This window comes from Cebus imitator, unplaced genomic scaffold, assembly GCF_001604975.1.
Source record: "Cebus imitator isolate Cc_AM_T3 unplaced genomic scaffold, Cebus_imitator-1.0 Scaffold164, whole genome shotgun sequence".
In the NCBI taxonomy this organism is placed as follows: Eukaryota; Metazoa; Chordata; class Mammalia; order Primates; family Cebidae; genus Cebus; species Cebus imitator.
Window position 1 is genome coordinate 1,972,941 of NW_016107479.1, and position 17,925 is coordinate 1,990,865.

Genomic DNA, 17,925 nt, shown 5'->3' on the forward strand with positions numbered 1-17,925 from the left:
GAAAGAAAGAAAGAGAAATTAAAACTCAGTTTTAATTTCAGTCCTGAGTTAACTCAGGACTAAGGAAGGGTTAAGCAATGGATCTCAGTAGACTTCACCACTTGCACAACCAATGGTGCTGTAATATATCTCAGTACACAAATGTACTGATGAGAAAGTGTCAGCTTTAAATAATGACCAGTCCAAGCCAATGTCATTTAACTAAGAATTTGACTGCTCCTCATATATTTCTCTCACCATGCCCTGAAGCCAAACATTGCCTTGGGCAAGCTGGAGGAGGAGAAATAGTACAAAGATAGAACAAGAAGAGGGAAAGAAGATGATGACTCCATCCTTCTTGGACTACTAGCCTACAAACGGTACAAACTTGGCAGAGAAGACGGGTTTCAACATTAAATAACCATGGGACTAGAAATAAATTGACATTGTTTTAAAGATTTGAAATGATTGTGAACATATTTTTAGCATCTAAAAGTTACCAGAAAAGTCAAGTTGCCTGCCTAAGTTTCTCAAGAGTCATGGAAACAACTGTTTAAATAGAGTGAATCAAAAAAGATAATGGTAGACAAAAAATCATTTTTGTTTATCTTAGCCCACAATCTGTGCTCATCCTCTGGAGAAGTCACAATACGGTTACAGTAATAAACCTGCCATCACATGGGGGCATTGTTTTCTCAACAGAGGAGCACTGTTAGCAATTGCAAACAGCAAAATCTGAACCTCCCCACAATTTCCGTGTAGTGTTCACAGTAGACAATATTACCTATCATGACTTTGACACAACCATCATGGTGGGACCTGGATTCCAGGTACATTATACATTTACAAGAATTATTTCCTCAGAAAAAGGAAGTTGTGGTCTCACAAGCAAGTAAGACACTTGGTTTGGTGAGTGTCTTTTAAAAAAAGACATGAGAAGGATATAAAATTACAACACACCACAAAACCTACAGTGCTTCTCAAGTGACAGAGAGATAGCTCCGATCGATTTTAACATCCCATTAAAGCCAGCCAGCAAACCAGAGAATGTATTGTCTGCAATAACGAAGCATTTCTCCAGAGACTTGGCCTTGGTAAAATAAATAAAAAGGGGTAATTCCTTCTATTAATTCAGTTCACTCTGGCCATTGATAGGAATTAGAGTCAGATTCCTGAAAATCTTACACTTGGGGGGAAATGTCTACTATAAATAAATAGAAAGTGAAATACAATGTGAATTATTTTATTGTATCATATGTCCATAGGTAGCCAAAATTTCCTCTTCCAGTAATTAAAATATATGTTTAGCGAATGAATGGGAACTTTTCATCATGTTGTTCAAAATAGTTGTTTGAGATAAAAGCACAGGGATTAAAGCTGGGGGGAAAGAGAGGCAGATAGAATTTGACCTTTACCAAGCTGTCAGGGAAACAAAGATTCCATAGTTCAAAACATGGTCTACCATCATAGAGAGATGCACAGGTATATCCTTCCAACAATATTTTGGCTATACTAAGTTTCTGTACAAAAATACTAAAACATGATTAATATTTTGTCAAGTGTAAGCATGTCACATGTATTATAAAATATAAAATAAGAGAAGAACATACATGTTCAGTCAATATATGTGGAAGCATTTGTTATGATAATATATGGTACATAACTTTTTTCTCTCTGATATTGTCTATTGAAAAGTTTTGAGCATTGAATTTGTCATGGTTATGGCAACTAATATAATGTTTCTAAAATATTTATATATATACACATATATGTAGTAGAAACTGCTAAATTATTAATGAAATAAAATAATAGAGATTGAAATTTCCAGTAAAAGGCACTGAACTAAATGCTAAAATGTGACAGCATTACCTCTTACTTTGATATGAATTGCCTTTTTCTCTGTTAGATGAGGGTGATTATTTTGGTTTTCCTAATGGATTTTGTTTCCACTGATGAATTTTAAACATGGCTTAAAAATATATTGGAATACATTTTTTCTTATTCCTGTAATATTTCCCATCTGCCCCTTAATTGGTGATATGGTTTGGCTGTGACCCCACCCAAATCTCATCTTGAATTCCCATGTGTTGTAAGAGGGACTTGGCTGGAGGCAACTGAATTGTGAGGGCAGGTCTTTCTCGTGCTGTTCTTGTAACAGTGAATAAGCATCAGGGGATCTGATGGTTTTTAAAAAATGAAATTTCCTTGCACAAGCTCTCTTGTCTTGTCTGCTGCCATGTGAGACATGGCTTTCACCTTCTGCCATGATTGTGAGGCTTTCCCAGTCACTTGGAACTGTAAGTCCATTAAATCTCTTTCTGTTATAAATTGCTCAGTCTTGGTATTTCTTTAATAGCAGCATGAAAATGGGCTAATACAGTAAATTAATACCAGTAGAGTAGGGTGCTACTGAAAAGATACCCCAAAATGTGAAAATGACTTTAGAACTAAGTAACAGGCAGAGGTTGGAACAGTTTGGAGGGCTCAGAAGAAGACAGGAAAATGTAGGAAAGTCTGGAACTCCCTAGAGACTCGTTGAATGGCTTTGACCAAAATGCTGATAATGATATGGACAATGAAGTCCAGTCTGAGGTGGTCTCTGATGGAGATGAAGAACTTGTTGAGAACTAGGGCAAAGATGACTTATGCTATTTCTTAGCAAAGAGACTGGTGGCATTTTTCCCCTGACCTAGAGATTTGTGGAACTTTGATCTTGAGGGAGATGATTTAAGGTATCTGGTGGCAGAAATTTCTAAGCAGCAAAGCATTCAAGAGGTGACTTGGATGCTGCTAAGGTCATTCAGTTTTATAAGGAAAGCAGACCATAAAAGAAAATTCCATTTTCTGAGGAGAAATTCAAGCTGGCTGCAGAAATTTGCATAAGTAATGAGGAGTCAAATTCTAATCACCAAGACAATAAGGAAAATATCTCCAGGACATGTCAGAGAAGACTCTTCACAGCAGCCCTTCTCATCACAGGCCCAGAGGCCTGGGAGGAAAAAGTGGTTTTGTGGGTGGGGCCCAGGATCCTTGGGCCATCTGTAGCCTAGGGACTTGGTGCCCTGTGTCCCAGCTGCTCCAGCTGTGGCTGAAAGAGGCCAACATAGAGATCAGGCCATGGCTTCAGAAGGTACAATCCCAGGTCTTGTCAGCTTCCATGTGGTGTTGAGCTTGCAACTATACGGAAGTCAAGAATTGGAATTTGGGAGCCTCTGCCTAGATTTCAGAGGATGTATGGACACACCTGAGTGTTCAGGAAGAAGTTTGCTGCAGGGGCAGGATGTTCATAGAGAACCTCTGGTAGGACAGTGCAAGGTAAATGTAAGGTTAGACACCCACACAGAGTAACCACTGGAGTGCTACCTAGTGGAGCTATGAGAAGAGGGCCACCATCCTCCAGTCCCCAAAATAGTATATCTACTGACAGCTTACACTGTGTGCTTGGAAAAGCGACAGACACTCAATACCAGCCTATGAAAGCAGCTGGGAGGGAGGCTATATCCTGCAAAACCACAGGGGCAGAGCTGCCCAAGACCATGGAAACCCACCTTTTATATCAGCATGACCAGGATGTGAGACATGGAGTCAAAGGAAATCATTCTGGAGCTTTAAGATTTGACTACCCTGCTGGATTTTGGATTTGCATGGGGCCTGTAGCCCCTTTGTTTTGGTCAATGTCTCCCATTTGGAATGGCTGTATTTACCAGATGCCTGAACTCCTATTGCATCTAGCAAGAAATTAACTTGCCTTTGATTTCACAGGCTCATAGGCAGAAGGGACTTATCTTGTCTCAGATGAGATTTTGGACTGCGGACTTTTCAGTTAATACTGAAATGAGTTAAGACTTTGGGGAACTGTTGGAAAGGCATGATTGGTTTTGAAATATGAGAAGATAAAGATTGGGGAGGGACTAGGGACAGAAAGATATGATTTGGCTGTGTCACCTCCACCAACCCACCAAATTTCATCTTGAATTCCCATATGTTGTGGGAGGGACGAGATGGGAGGTAATTAATCATGGGGGTGAGTCTTTTCTGTGCTGTTTTCCTGATAGTAAATAAGTCTCATGAAATCCGATGGTTTAAAAAAACCAGTTTCCCTACACAAGCTTTCTTCTCTTGTCTGCGGCCATGTGAGAAGTGCTTTTTACCTTCCGCCATGATTGTGAGGCCTCCTCAGCCATGTGGAACTATAAGTCTATTAAACCTCTTTCTTTCGTAAATTGCCCAGTCTCAGGTATGTCTTTATTAGCAGCATGAAGACGAACTAATACAATGGGATTGATAAGGTTTTGTGAGTTAATTGATAAGATAGGTGAGAAAGAAGTCAAATATATTTCTAGGTTTTTGTTGCGGGGGAAACTGGGTAGATGACCCTTTAATTTACAGAAATGGGGAAAAAAAGGGAGATTGTGGGAGAACATTGGAATTCAATTTTCATATATTAGAAGGTAAGAAGCCAATGTGCTATCAAATAGATATGTTGATTTGTTTCTTAGAATTGAAGCCTTAGGAGTACATATTGATCAGAGTGTCATGAGATAGAAATGATGCTTGAAGCTACAAGAGTAGATAAGTTCTACCACAAAAACTACAGACTGAAAAGAAAATAAAAATGAGTGACTAGACTAATGTGAACTCCTAAGAGGGATACCTGGTTGAAGGGAAGGCTCAGGGAAACAAGAAGGGTCAAACATATCAGGGCCCTGGTGATGGGCGAGAAAAAGACTGGAGTCCACATGGAGAATCTATCCCATAGAAAAATTCCAGTTGACAAAAATCTCGGTTTTGATCAATGGGGTCCTGTGTCCTGAATACTACCCATGGACTATTTAGTGAAGGTACAAATCAAGCAATTTGTCATACTTACATCCTGCTTCATCTTCACCTTTGGACTCTATGGTTTGTCATTTTATTCACAAGCAATCTTGAACTTTGGGTACAAAGCTGCTTAAGTCTTCATTGTGTTCTGGGAAGGTAGCAAACTAACTTTTCCCTATTTAAGTGTTTGGTAGATAGTAGACAACACAGATACTTTTGTGAAGTGAATGCCTACTCAGAAAAAAAAAAATCCAATGCAAAATGAAGGAGCTAAACAAATTAATCTATCTGTCCTTGTTTTTCTATAGAAAAAAAATATGGACCAATTCCAGGGTCCAAGTATAGAGAACATAGTGCCAGGTAGTAATTATTTTTTTAAGACAAGCTAAATAATATGCAGTATGACTCAGTGCATATTATTGATCCCCAAAATATAGTTGAATTTAAATGAATTATCTAACAGCTGGGTGACCTGTGAAAATGCCATAATCAATACTTTGTTGGTTAATACTGAGTGTCAACTCTATTGGATTGAAGGATGCAAAGTATTTATCCTGGTTGTGTCTGTGAAGGTGTTGCAAAGGAGATTAACATTTGAGTCAATGGGCTGGGGAAGGCATACCCACTCTTAATCTGGTGAGCACCATCTAATCAGCTGCCAGAGAATATAAAGGAGGTAGAAAAATGTGAAAAGGTGAGACTGGCCTAGCCTCCCAACCTACATCTTTCTCCCATGCTGGAGGCTTCCTGCCCTCAAATATCAGACTCCAAGTTCTTCAGTTAGGAGGCTCAGACTGGCTCTCCTCCTCCTCTACTCTGCAGACAGCCTGTTGTGGGACCTTGTGATCAGTACATTAATACTTAATAACCTCATATATATATATATATATATATATATATATATATATATATCCCATTACTTCTGTCCCTCTAGAGAACCCTAATACAGATATGTCATTAAGGATACACAGAATTTTCCCAGCAGATCCTAATTCTTTTGATACAGTCTGCTAGATTTGTAGATCAAAGGAATGATGTGGATACAATGTATCTGTATTTCAGAAAGGTATGCATTTTTCTTTTGAAGACAAGAAATGGTGAATTGGTCCCTGGATAACAGAACATTTAAATGGATTTTGAACTGGTTCAGCAGTATTAGATTTTGAATGAGAAGTCCCAAATAAATGGAATCAGGAATTAGGAATGCTTTTATATTAAAGATGTAATGAAGGCTTGCTAGTCTAGAATGTCTTGAATTTGTCACTTAATATCCTACCTGCCTGATTTTGGATTTGAATTAAGCGTTGATTAAATGTGAGCTACTATTGGAAGGAGTAGGAATGTGAGATCTCGATTAATACTCAACAAAGGAAATTATCTGATACACTGTGAAAAACAACTGTTTTGTAGAATTCTTGGTTTACAACTGCAGAAACAACTTGGATTAAATAGTTTCTTTCTATAGCCTTTAATTTTCCTCTTTTCTTCTCACAGTATAACATCTGATAGCCCAAAACTAAAGACACTACTGAGAAAAAAATTAGTAAGCTTATCTATGGCTAAGGGGTTCTACAATACAGTAATCATAAATGGGTGTGTGTCCGCAGATGGCAACTTGAAAAGGTTGCAAAGGTACCTTTGGATATATTCTGTGGGATACAAGGTGTTCAACCCTATTATTTGGCTCTTGATTCTCTATAACTACCTCCCTGAAATTCACTCCCTAAACTTTCCAGAACATGAATATTCAGATAAGATCCCTGAGGATTCTTCTAAGTCTCCTTAAACTCTTGATCCAGCGAATTTTTTTCCACATCAGCCACACGTACAAGCCTATTTGTATATATAAATGTAAAAACACACTGGCTGCCTTGTAACATGCAATATATTCAATCTAATGCTTAGAATTAGTGTTTTTGAATAGTCTTTGCATGTTCAATAGAACTTTCGGAAGTTGATAAAAATCAGAAAAATCAGAGGATTTTTAAGATTGGTATTCCCAAAATTTAATTTTTACTAATTTCTGTACATAACTGTTTTTGTTATATCTTCTTACATTTCAATTGTGTGCAGTTTATATTTTTTACTATTATTTATCTATAAAGACAGCAGTAAATTTATGTGATTTTATAGCAATGTACATTACCTTGAGTGCAGATTGAGCATTTTTACCTGATGAAGTGTTCTATCAAAACCTCCCACTAATCAGAAAGTGAGGGCATAGAAGTGCTGCTGAGTCTGTAGTTTACATGAATTGGGAAAGTTAAATTAACTAATAGTAGCCTGGATGTGATAAATATTTTAAGGGTTATGTAAGTGTATGTATGTATGTTTCTGTGCACGTACCTGTAAAAGACAGCAGAGACAGAGAGAGTGAGTGAGAGAGTTGGCAAATGGGGGTGAGTGTTGCTCAGAAACATGATACCAAGAAATACTAATGCTATTTACTGGTAAAAGAGAAACAATGCATTGAAGCATAAAAGCTACATATTTGGTTTTATGACATAACATTTATATAATAAGTATAATTTATTAGCTTTTTTAAAATTATAACTTCAGATCTCTTCATGGATGCTCACTCAACTATTGCCTGTGGGCCAAGGTGTCAATATATATAATATTCTAAAAATTAGCTCTAAGTAATACTAACACAATTTTAAAATTAAAAATACTACTTTCCATTCTAGTGTGTAATTTTAATTTTATAGCTACAAGTTTTAATAGCACTCCTATTATTAGAGTAATTCAAAATAAAAGTAAAATCATGATATTATAATTTGTTTTGTTTTGTTTTGTTTTTGAGACAGAGTGTTGCACTGCCACCCAGGCTGTAGTGCAGTGGCACGATCTCAGCTCACTGCAATCTCTGCCTCCTGGGTTCAAGCAATTCTTCTGCCTCAGCCTCCCGAGGAGCTGGGACTACAGGTGTGTGCCACCACGCCCAGCTAATTTTTTTGTAGTTTTAGTAGAGACGGGGTTTCACCATGTTGACCAGGATGGTCCCAATATCCCGACTTCGTGATCTGCCCACCTCGGGCTCCCAAAGTGCTGGGATTATAGATGTGAGCCACTGCGCCTGGCCATTTTTTTAAAAAATAATTATTCTATAATTAGCTGAGCAATGATGTTGACATCCTTTGAATCACACTAGTTGTACATTACAACCAAGACAAAGACTGTATTAAAATGAGCATTAAATAGAAAAATTAGAATGAGTGAGACTTACCAATGTGCAGCCTCCCCCTACGAGATGATTTTATGACTGGAGGATGAAAAGTATCCAACTCCTCAAGATTTCCCTGGAAGGAAAAATGAGAGATAGCTTTAATTCACATTTTCTGACAGTTATGTCACATTTAAGTCAGTACTGACAACAAAGGAATGAACTTTTAGGGTTCACTGTGATTATCCACATCTGACCCCTTTCCTACATATACCTACATTTTCAACATTTCTTTCTTCCTAGACTCTTCACTTGCTACCTGTTCTCCAATGTTACTCTTTCTAAACCATGCTCTAATTTCACCTAGTTCAGAAAGCCATAAGTTTTAAATTTCTATTTTACTCATAGGTTTATTCTAATATTAACACACATTACCTCATCTATCTTTTTGCTTTTTTCACGGATCTGCCTTATTTCCTCTAATAAATTTTTAATTCAGCAATCTGATTCTCTTCTGTGTGTATTCAAAATATGGTAGAACTTTGGTATTGTGACTACTTAGCAAGGGCAAGATCTACTCATGCCCATATATTAATTGAAGAGTCACAGTCCTACTTACCCATGCCTGAAATGATCACTGCCAAAATATCCATTCACTGACTTATAAATGACTTAAGGTTTTCAAAAGGAAAATACTGCAATTCTTGCTTAGGACTAGTAGAAAATGAAATCTAATATTTTTACAGGGCTTTAATGAATAATGTTTAAAAAAGTGCAAGGTACTACTATACTTTTCTGCTGACTTTTTCAGAACCTAAGCCAAATGACTTTTATTGAGCAGTTAATATGTGCCAGGTGCTTTATATATATCATATTAATCTTCAGAGCAACCTAATGTGGTAGAAGGGACTTACTGTTGATTTCCTCTCTCTCTCTCTCTTTTTCTCTCTCTCTCTCTTTTAGATGGGAAACCTGAGGCAAACAGAATTTCAGTTACTTGCCCAAAGTCTCTTGGTCTGTAAATTGGTAGAGCTGGAAATGAAATACAAGCAATCTACTGAGAGCCGTTCACTCCACCTACACTAATAGGCTAGCCATGTCTACAAATTACATATACTGCTAAATGGAAAGGAATGCTAGAAGGAGAGAACAGGAAAGATAATTTTACAAATCATCAAAGCACAGAACTGAAAATTTTAAAAGTAGCAATTTATAAAGGATTCTGCCCTTTGTAACTCTCCCCCAACAAATCTCAAGCAATCTTAGAATCAATGTTTCCTTGAAAACAAGCCAAAAAGTTATACATCCACATATATATACACATATACATATATATGTATTTATATAAACATATGGGATTGTATTGGGGAGTTTAAAAGAAAAATGACATTCTATTCTGTATTGGCATCCAACATTATCAAACATCTCTTTATAATACATTAAAATTTTAATTATGTAAAAAAAAATTTTTGACACCAGGTCTCACTCTGCCTCAGACTGGAATGCGATGATACAATAACAGCTCACTGCAGCCTCAACCTCCCTGCCTCAGGTGATCCTCCCACCTCAGCCTCTCAAGTAGCTAGGAAAACAGGTATGAGTCACAATTTTTTTTTTTTTTTGTATTTTTAGTGGAGACAGGGTTTCTCCATGTTACCTTGTCTGCCTGCTTCGTTTCCAAAAGTGCTGGGATTACAGGCTTGAGTCACTGTGCCCAGCCTTTAAGTAAGATTTTAAATGACTCTTAATTTGAGCCTCTATGTTAATCGCTCTGTCCTTGAACATCCTCAGTGTTTGTACATTACCATTAACAAATATGGTCTTTGTAAGACCTGAATATAATTTTGAGCTTTTTGTGCTACAATCTTTATATATTCCCCAACCAGTCCTTCTTCCTAAACCAGCCATTTATTCTCCAGAAATAAGGTAATATTTAATAATAACAGTATTTGAAACTTTTGCATATGAATACTCTTTTTCTTTCCGGAAGATGTTTCACAAGTTATTAGATTTATTATAAAAATCATTTTATCAATATTTATAGAATGCATTTAATTTAGAGATGGATATAGCTTACAGCACCCTCCCCACTTAAGGGTTAGGAAAACAAGTCTTAAGCAGGTTGGATTACTGCCTGATGTTACACAGTTTACTCTTAGAAGAGCTTGGATTTTTTTTTTCTCTCTCTGCTCTTAGAAGTTGGCTTTCCTGCTGTTTCTTTTTGTTTTATTTCTTCTGTGTTGTATTGTTTTTGGCATTTTACACTTTGTTTTAGCTTTCACAAAAAGAAGTGAATAACAGATTCTCTCTCACACATACACATGCAAACACACATAAGAACACATGCGTTGTGTAAAAAAGTGTTGTTTACCTTTAGAGTCACTACTTACATAAGATCTGTTATTACAAATTTAGAAGCCAATTTATCATTCTTCATTCATACTAATCATTTTCAAAACTTCCATGAGCATCTAAGTCAAAAAATAAATCCTATCCCATAGCCACTGATTTTAATTCTTAGAACACTAGAGCTGAGTATGCAATATTTTACAAACACTAGCAGTTAAGGAGACATGCAATTTTGGGAGAAAAGGAAAATTTACAAAATATGTTTTCTACTCTAATTGCCAAATAAATTATATAAAAGGGAGGGTTTCTGAGGGTTATAAAGGTCTACAATTATAAGAAAAATTGAAAAGACAAAATGTACGCTTCTCTTCAAAGTCTTTTATCTTTTAGGCTTTGTAAACAAAAGAATTCTGTTAACAGATATAAAATGTATCTAATTATCTAATAAAATATGCACATAATGAAGAGACATATAAAATGCCTGTTATGAATGCCTCATAAAAATCATAAATACAATAATGCAAACAATTGCCTTCAATTCACAAATAAAGCTAAAATTAAATTTATCATACTGAAATTCTATCTTTCTTACAATAACTTTAGATTCTTTAACCTCTAAATTGTTTCTTCCACATAAATTCCTGACTTCTACTCTTTCTTCTTCTTGCATTCTGTCTCAACTCCTGGCTTTACTTTTTTAAAAATTTTTTTTAAAAAGAGAACTTTTAAGTTCATGGGTACACATACAGGCTTGTTACATAGGTAAACATGTGTCATGGGCATTTGCTGTGAGGATTATTTCATCACCTGAGTATTAAGCCTAATACCTATTAGTTATTTTTCCTGATCGTCTCTCTCATCTCAACCTCCACCCTCCAATAGGCCGCAGCATATGTTGTTCCCCTCTATGTGTTCATGTGTTCTCATCATTTAGCTCCCAGTTATAAGAGAGAACATGCAGTATTTGGCTTTCTGTTCCTACATTAGTTTTGTAGAGATAATGGTCTCAAGCTCCATTCAAGTCCCTACAAAGGACATGATTTTGTTCTTTTTTATGGCTGCATAGTATTCCATGATATATATGTGGCACATTTTCTTTATCTAGTCTATTATTGATGGTCATTTAGGTTGATTCCATGTCTTTGCTATTATGAATAGTACTGCAATGAACATACACATGCATGTGTCTTTACAATAGAACAATTTATATTCCTTTGAGTATATACCTAGTAATAGCATTGCTGGGTCGATGTTATTTTTTGTTTTCAGTTCTTTGAGGAGTCTCCACACTGTCTTTTACAGTGGCTGAACTAATTTGCACTCCCACCAACAGTATATAAGTGTTACTTTTTTCTCCACAATCTTGCCAGCATGTATTATTTTTGACTTCTTAATAATAGATATTTTGACTGGTATGAGATGCTATCTAATTGTGGCTTTAATTGGCATTATTCTAATGATTAATGATGAGCTGTTTTTCAATATGGTTGTTGGCTACATGTATGTCTCTTTTAAGAAGTGTCTGTTAATGTCCTTTGCCCACTTTTTAAAGTGGTATTTTTTTCTTGTAAATTTGTTTAAGTTCCTTATAGATGCTGGGTCTTATACTTTTGTCAAAGGAATAGTTAGCAAAAATTCTCTCACATTCTGTGAGTCGTGTATCTGTTGATAATTTCTTTTGCTACGCAGAAGCTCTTTAGTTTAATGAGATCCCATTTGTTGATTTTTACTTTTGTTGCAATTGCTTTTGGCATCTTCTCATGAAATATTTCCCCATGCCTATGTCCGAAATGGTATTGCCTAGGTTATCTTCCAGGGTTTTTATGGTTTTAGGTTTTACATTTATGTCTTTAATTTCTGGCTATTCCTAGTCCCCTATCCAGATTGACCCTGGGTCTACCTCTCCACACCCTCATCATTTCAGCCTCCCTTCAGTCTCATCACCCTGCTAATTAACATTCCAGACCAATCTTACAGTCCATTTCCCCCAACCCAAATTTTATGGTGACCAAATATGATAGCTTTAATTCCTTATTAATGAAATTCCTTTAATGGTTTCCTAATTAATAACCATTAATTAATATAAAATTAGGCAGAATATAAGAAATAAATAAATACTTCTGACAACTAACTTTGGCCCCTGTTCAGGAAGCAGAAAGCCTATATCTTCATTTGTTTGTGTTTAGAACTTGGCAGGACATAGGTGACTGTCTAAACAATGAGGTGGAACGTAACTGACCAATGATCATTTCAGATTTCCGCAGGCCTGTAGGTCTAAAATAAGCTTCACTCTTAGACATATTCAACATTGGTATCTGACAGTACACCCACTGACACTCACACTGCTTATCTCCCAAATAAATGCAGTATTAGGTATTTCAAAGAAAGATATGAATTTATTAATTATTTTAATAAAAGCCAGGACAGGTTAGGCCTGAGAGTTTACATACACTAGTGGAATCTCTGCTTTCTCAGCCCTATTCGGATCCCTTTCTCCTTGACGTCTATGACACACAAATAGTAGCTTGTTGACAGGTAATGGGCATCAGCGTGTTACACACATGCTTGACTCCCTGATGTTTTTGACTGCCAAGCCTGGATAAACATTCTAAAGCCCATTTGCTTACTAAGCACCAAGTTTATCAGCATTTAAGCATCACACTCAGATTGTAGCCCACCATAAAATGAGAACTGACCACTTAGATATCAAATTGAATAGCAGCAGGACACACACACATACATACACACACATACACACATACACACATTTTGCCAGGATTCCACAAACAGCACAAATAATTTCTGTTATTTATCTATTTATTTATTTTTAGATAGGACTTCACTCTGTTGCTCAAGGTGAGTGGAGTGGCACAATCGAGGTTCACTCCAGCCTCAATCTCTCAGGCTCAAGTGATCCTCCCACCTCAGTCTCCTTGAAGTAGCTGAGACTACAGGTATGTGCCACCATGCCTAGTTAATGTTTTAGTATTTTGTTTTGTAGAGATGGGGATTCACTATGTTCCCCAGAATGGTCTTAAACTCCTGGACTCAAGGAGTCCTTCTGCCTCAGCCTCCCAAAGTGCTGAGATTTCAAGAGTGAGCCACCACGCCCCACAAAATAATATATAAAATAAAAAACTGACATGGTTTGGATTTTTGCCACCACCTAAATCTCATATCAAATCATAATCTGCAGTGTTGGAGGTGGGGCCTTGTGGGAGGTGATTATGATGGGGGCGGTTTGTCATGGTTTAACACCATTCCCCTTGGTGGTGTTGAACCAAGAGTGAGTAAGTATGAGATCTGGTCATTTGGAAGTGTGCAGTACCTCTCCGTACCCTTCCTCCCGTTCCAACCATATGAAGACGCCTGCTCCAGCTTTGCTTTCTGCCATGAGGAAAAGCTCCCAGTCATGCTTCTGTATATTGTGAAACTGTGAACTAATTAAACCTCTTTGATTTATAAATTGCCCAGTCTTGAGTATTTCTTTATTGCACTGAGACAACAAGCTAATTAAGAAACTAACACACATTCACTTTACATTTAATGGATGGTTTAAACAAGAAAAGTTTTCCATGGGAATTGACTATTAATATTTGAGAGAGCAGCAATCTTTATTTTCTTGGAGAAGATGTCATTTATCTTACATGCAAAAAGCTGTTTTGTTAACCTGAAACTTTAATATCTAGAAAATAATTCCATTGAAGGCAGCTTTAAAGAAAGCTCAAATATCTCATCTTAAATGAGAAAGAAAAACAAAGGAAACAAAGCTCTTACAGGCTTTGCAGCCTATATAGTTATTATGCTCTTCATTTTCTTTTTAGTCATATTATCTCTAAAAGTAGTTTAATTTCAATACCTCTATTTCCAAACCTTTTCATCACACCTTGTAAATGAGAGCCTTTCTACTGATATTGATGTGTCTGAAATTGCCAATGACCTTCATATTGATAATTCCAAATGCAGGTTTAAATTATTTTATTGATATCATCTAATGTTTGGTTCTACTGAACACTGGTACCATTTTACAACTTATCTCCTGACTTCTATGATTCTACTTTTCTCTTGATTTCTTTCTATAACTCTGTTTATGCCTTCTTAATTATTGATCATGTGTATCTCGTATTTTTCTCAGGACTTCATCTTTAACATTTTGCCCTTTTCATTCTATCACATTTCTCATAATGGCTTAATACAAAGCCATGGCTTGAATAATAACCTACTCCTGATAAATCCCAAATATATAGCCCCCAAATTGAACATTTTTACATAAATGTCCCAAAGACACCCTTGATTCAAATTTTGAAAATATCCAATTACCCTTATTCTACTAATCCAATTTTGTGTTCTCTATCTCAGTGAACAATAACAATAGATAACACTGATTATACACTTATAATGTATCATACACTTCTAATATCTTAATGTAGTTACTCCACAACCTCATACGGGAGATGTTAATATTATCACCATTTTGAAAATGATACAAATGATCCTCAAAGAGATAAAGTTATTTACCTGAATTCACATAGCTAATAATTATTAGAGCTGGGACTCAAACAGACTGCCCATACACTTCACCATTACACCTTGGAAATATTTGCCCAGTTGCACAAATCAGATAATTTGGACTCACTTTATATTTTTCTTTTATTCATCTATTCTCAGAGAACTGTAGTCACTTAGTTCTATAGATTATGAGGATAAAATCTTGTGTTATTATTGTATCCATTCCCTCCCCTCCATCCTTATGGCCCTGACCTTGGTTTAGATCTTCACTTCTCTCCCAGATTATTTTAATAATGATTGCCCTTTATACTAGCCCCTAACAACTGATAATAAACTTTCATCTCTGACCTTGATTCCAAACACTTTATTCTTCTGTTGTTTATAATGTGTCTAAGTAAAAAAATGAATGACTATGAAAAACCTTACCCTAAATGCCATCTTAGTTTTCAATTGGCTACATTAAAAAGGTGTATAGGCATATGCATAGTTTTGTTGTTCACAAAACTCTTTCTATCTCTGTAGCTCAATTTCCTATGGAATTAAATTCAAATAATCAAAATTATAATTGAATTATGAAAAAAACTTGAAACCATCTACAAAAATTATGAAATAAAAGAGATCATCCTGAGGGACTGTGTTAACTTCACTTCCGGAGTCCACAAGGGGCATGGATTCAAAGGCAACAACTTCCCAGTGTCATGACTCCATCCCCCGCCCCATCCAGGAACCTAGAGCTCTTTGTCTAACTTTCCCATGCTCAGGCTAGGTAAAATTCCAGGTGAACTTCCTTTGTTTAGAAAGCCCATCAAAAGCTTTGGGGGAGGAGTCTTTAATTGTGGGTCAAGCAGCCAATCCAGCATAGAGTCGAAGATCACTCCAGAGGAAGTTTGAAAAAAACTCCTCTCATTGGACAAAAACATAAACTGGGCAGGAATAACTTCAAAGTTAAAACTCCACTGCACCTTACCTGAGCAGGTTTCCCTTTCTGGGACCCCTTTCCACAACAGCATGGAAGTTCTCTCTCTATCTCTCTCTCTCTGCCTAATAAATTGCTCTCTGCAAAATTATTTGGGTCTGATATTTATTTAACTGGTAAGCTCACCATGGCCAGGGCCTCTCTCCCGTTCCTGGGGCGACGGAGCCCAAGGACCTGGGACAGCCAGTTACACCTGTGGCGAGCCAGCCAGGAGAAACGTTGTGGGAGAGTGTGTTACTTTGGAGCAGTGAGTGCCTGGGACCCCATTAGCTTGCTGGAGTCTGTCCTAGTCGCTTCTCTTGAATCTGCTGCGGGAGAGCACTCAGCACAGGGCTGCCAGGCCTGCATGAGACCACACACAGTCCTGGAGGTGGGACCAGGTAGATGCTGTCTGCAGAAAGCAAGTGGCCCGGCCCGTGGCTGGGCCGTGCACACAGCAGCGGCTGGGCTGGGTGGGCACACTCCAAGTGGCCACAGCTGGGTCAGGCAGGCACGGTAGCCAATAAGGCTCCACCCAGCCTCTAAATAGTGCAGGCCAGCCAAATTTTAAAGGCACATCACCCAGCCTTCTCCAAATCAGCTTCCTTTTCTGGCTGTACTTTGTTTCTCTGGGCCAGTTGCCTATGGTATGGGAGAGCACAGATGAGGGTGATGGAGTGTGACAGGCCAGGCCCCGGGGCTGTGCATATTGCAGTGCTCCCCACCACCTGAGCAGAGTGGAGCAGGAGCATGCTCCCCCCAAGACAGCCCACTAACCCAGGAATGCCAGGCCTGCTGGCTCACTGGCCATGCAGTCGCGGCCATGAACTGAGCCCCCAAGCAGGATGCCGCATGTGCTGTGAGGCCCACTTTCAAATAGCGTGGCTGCCAGCATTTGAAAGGTACAGGCACCACTGCTGCTCCGGGAGAAGCCGAGCGGGCAAGCTAAGCCAATCCAGCCTGCAGGGAGGGGCCCACAGGGAGGCGCCGCAGGGAGTCCGGCTGCTCCCAGTGCATTGAGGGAGCAGCCTGCAGCCCATTTTTGGGAGGAGGCAAAGGCACAGGGATGGGCCCAAAACACACACATGGCCATGGTGAACAGCGGCACTATGGGGGGAAGGGGGGCACGGCTTTGGCGCCCCAGACCTGGCCCGGCAGTGACAGCCCAGTGACTCATGCTTGCAGTACCCTTTGGCTTATGCCTATGAGAACCTCCTGCAGTATAAATGCACACAGCCAGTTCCCTTAGTCTGCATTGCTAGATTAAGTCCCAATGGAGTTAGAGTCTTATCAGTGGGTACTAATGGGCTATAGAACATTCTGTTTATTGTCATCCACAAATTTCCCAATCCAAGTGAATGGTGCCAGAATCTAGTAATGTACAATTTGTCTTGCCTAGGATCAGCTCTCCATATGGCAAAACTTCTCCATCTAGAATACCATAGTCAGACCTGGTCCAGGGCTCAAATAGTTAATTACAGGCCCCACAACCCTAGGCCATATTCCTATAATGGAGACTGGGGTAGGGGAGGAGGCCTGAGTCCTGAGGGCATTGTTTCAGCCTTGGCCATGTGGCCATCCAGCCTTCTTTAGGATTGTTGTGCTTAGAGGTGCCTCCCTAGGAGTTTACCCTCCTAGGGCAGTTTTATAATCAGACCTATGTTAATTGAACTCTTGCTGGGGAATATTGGTACCCATCACACAAGCCTCACTGGCCTAGGTTTCAGGGAAATGCCAGTAGGGACCACTAATCCATGCAGTCCCCCATGTCCTTATGGTGGTCAATACGGACATGCAGACAGTGAGCATGTGCCATGATGCTGGTAAGCATGATTAAACGCAGCACAGGGGTCCCTGGAAGATGGTCATGCATCTTGAGCCAAGGAAGTTAGAAGGTGCTATAACTGGGGGACTCCACTGGGCTATCACTATAACTGGGGGATGCTACAGGCCTAGCAGTTGCAAGGAATAACCAGGGATGTGGCCATTCCTGTGTTCAGTTTCAGATGGGCGCTACTCTTCCCAAGGCAAAGTCTCCTTTAAAGTGTATCCTGGATAACTGGGACCAATGTGGCACATGATCCTTGAAGAAGGAGCGGCTCATTTTTCTCTGCCAAACAGCATGGCTGCAATACCCTCTTCCAAGTAG

General features: G+C 38.4%; 1 protein-coding gene across 45 annotated transcripts in view; it reads right to left on the bottom strand.

The window, feature by feature from the left end:
- PTPRD (protein tyrosine phosphatase receptor type D) overlaps positions 1 to 17,925 on the bottom strand; it is a 2,344,803-nt gene that overhangs the window by 1,704,084 nt on the left and 622,794 nt on the right. For all 45 annotated transcript variants that reach the window (XM_037744085.1, XM_037744087.1, XM_017544042.2 and 42 more), the window contains exon 3: positions 8,027 to 8,099. The gene's annotated coding sequence lies outside the window, so the exon portion shown is untranslated. The remainder of the gene's footprint in view (positions 1 to 8,026; positions 8,100 to 17,925) is intronic.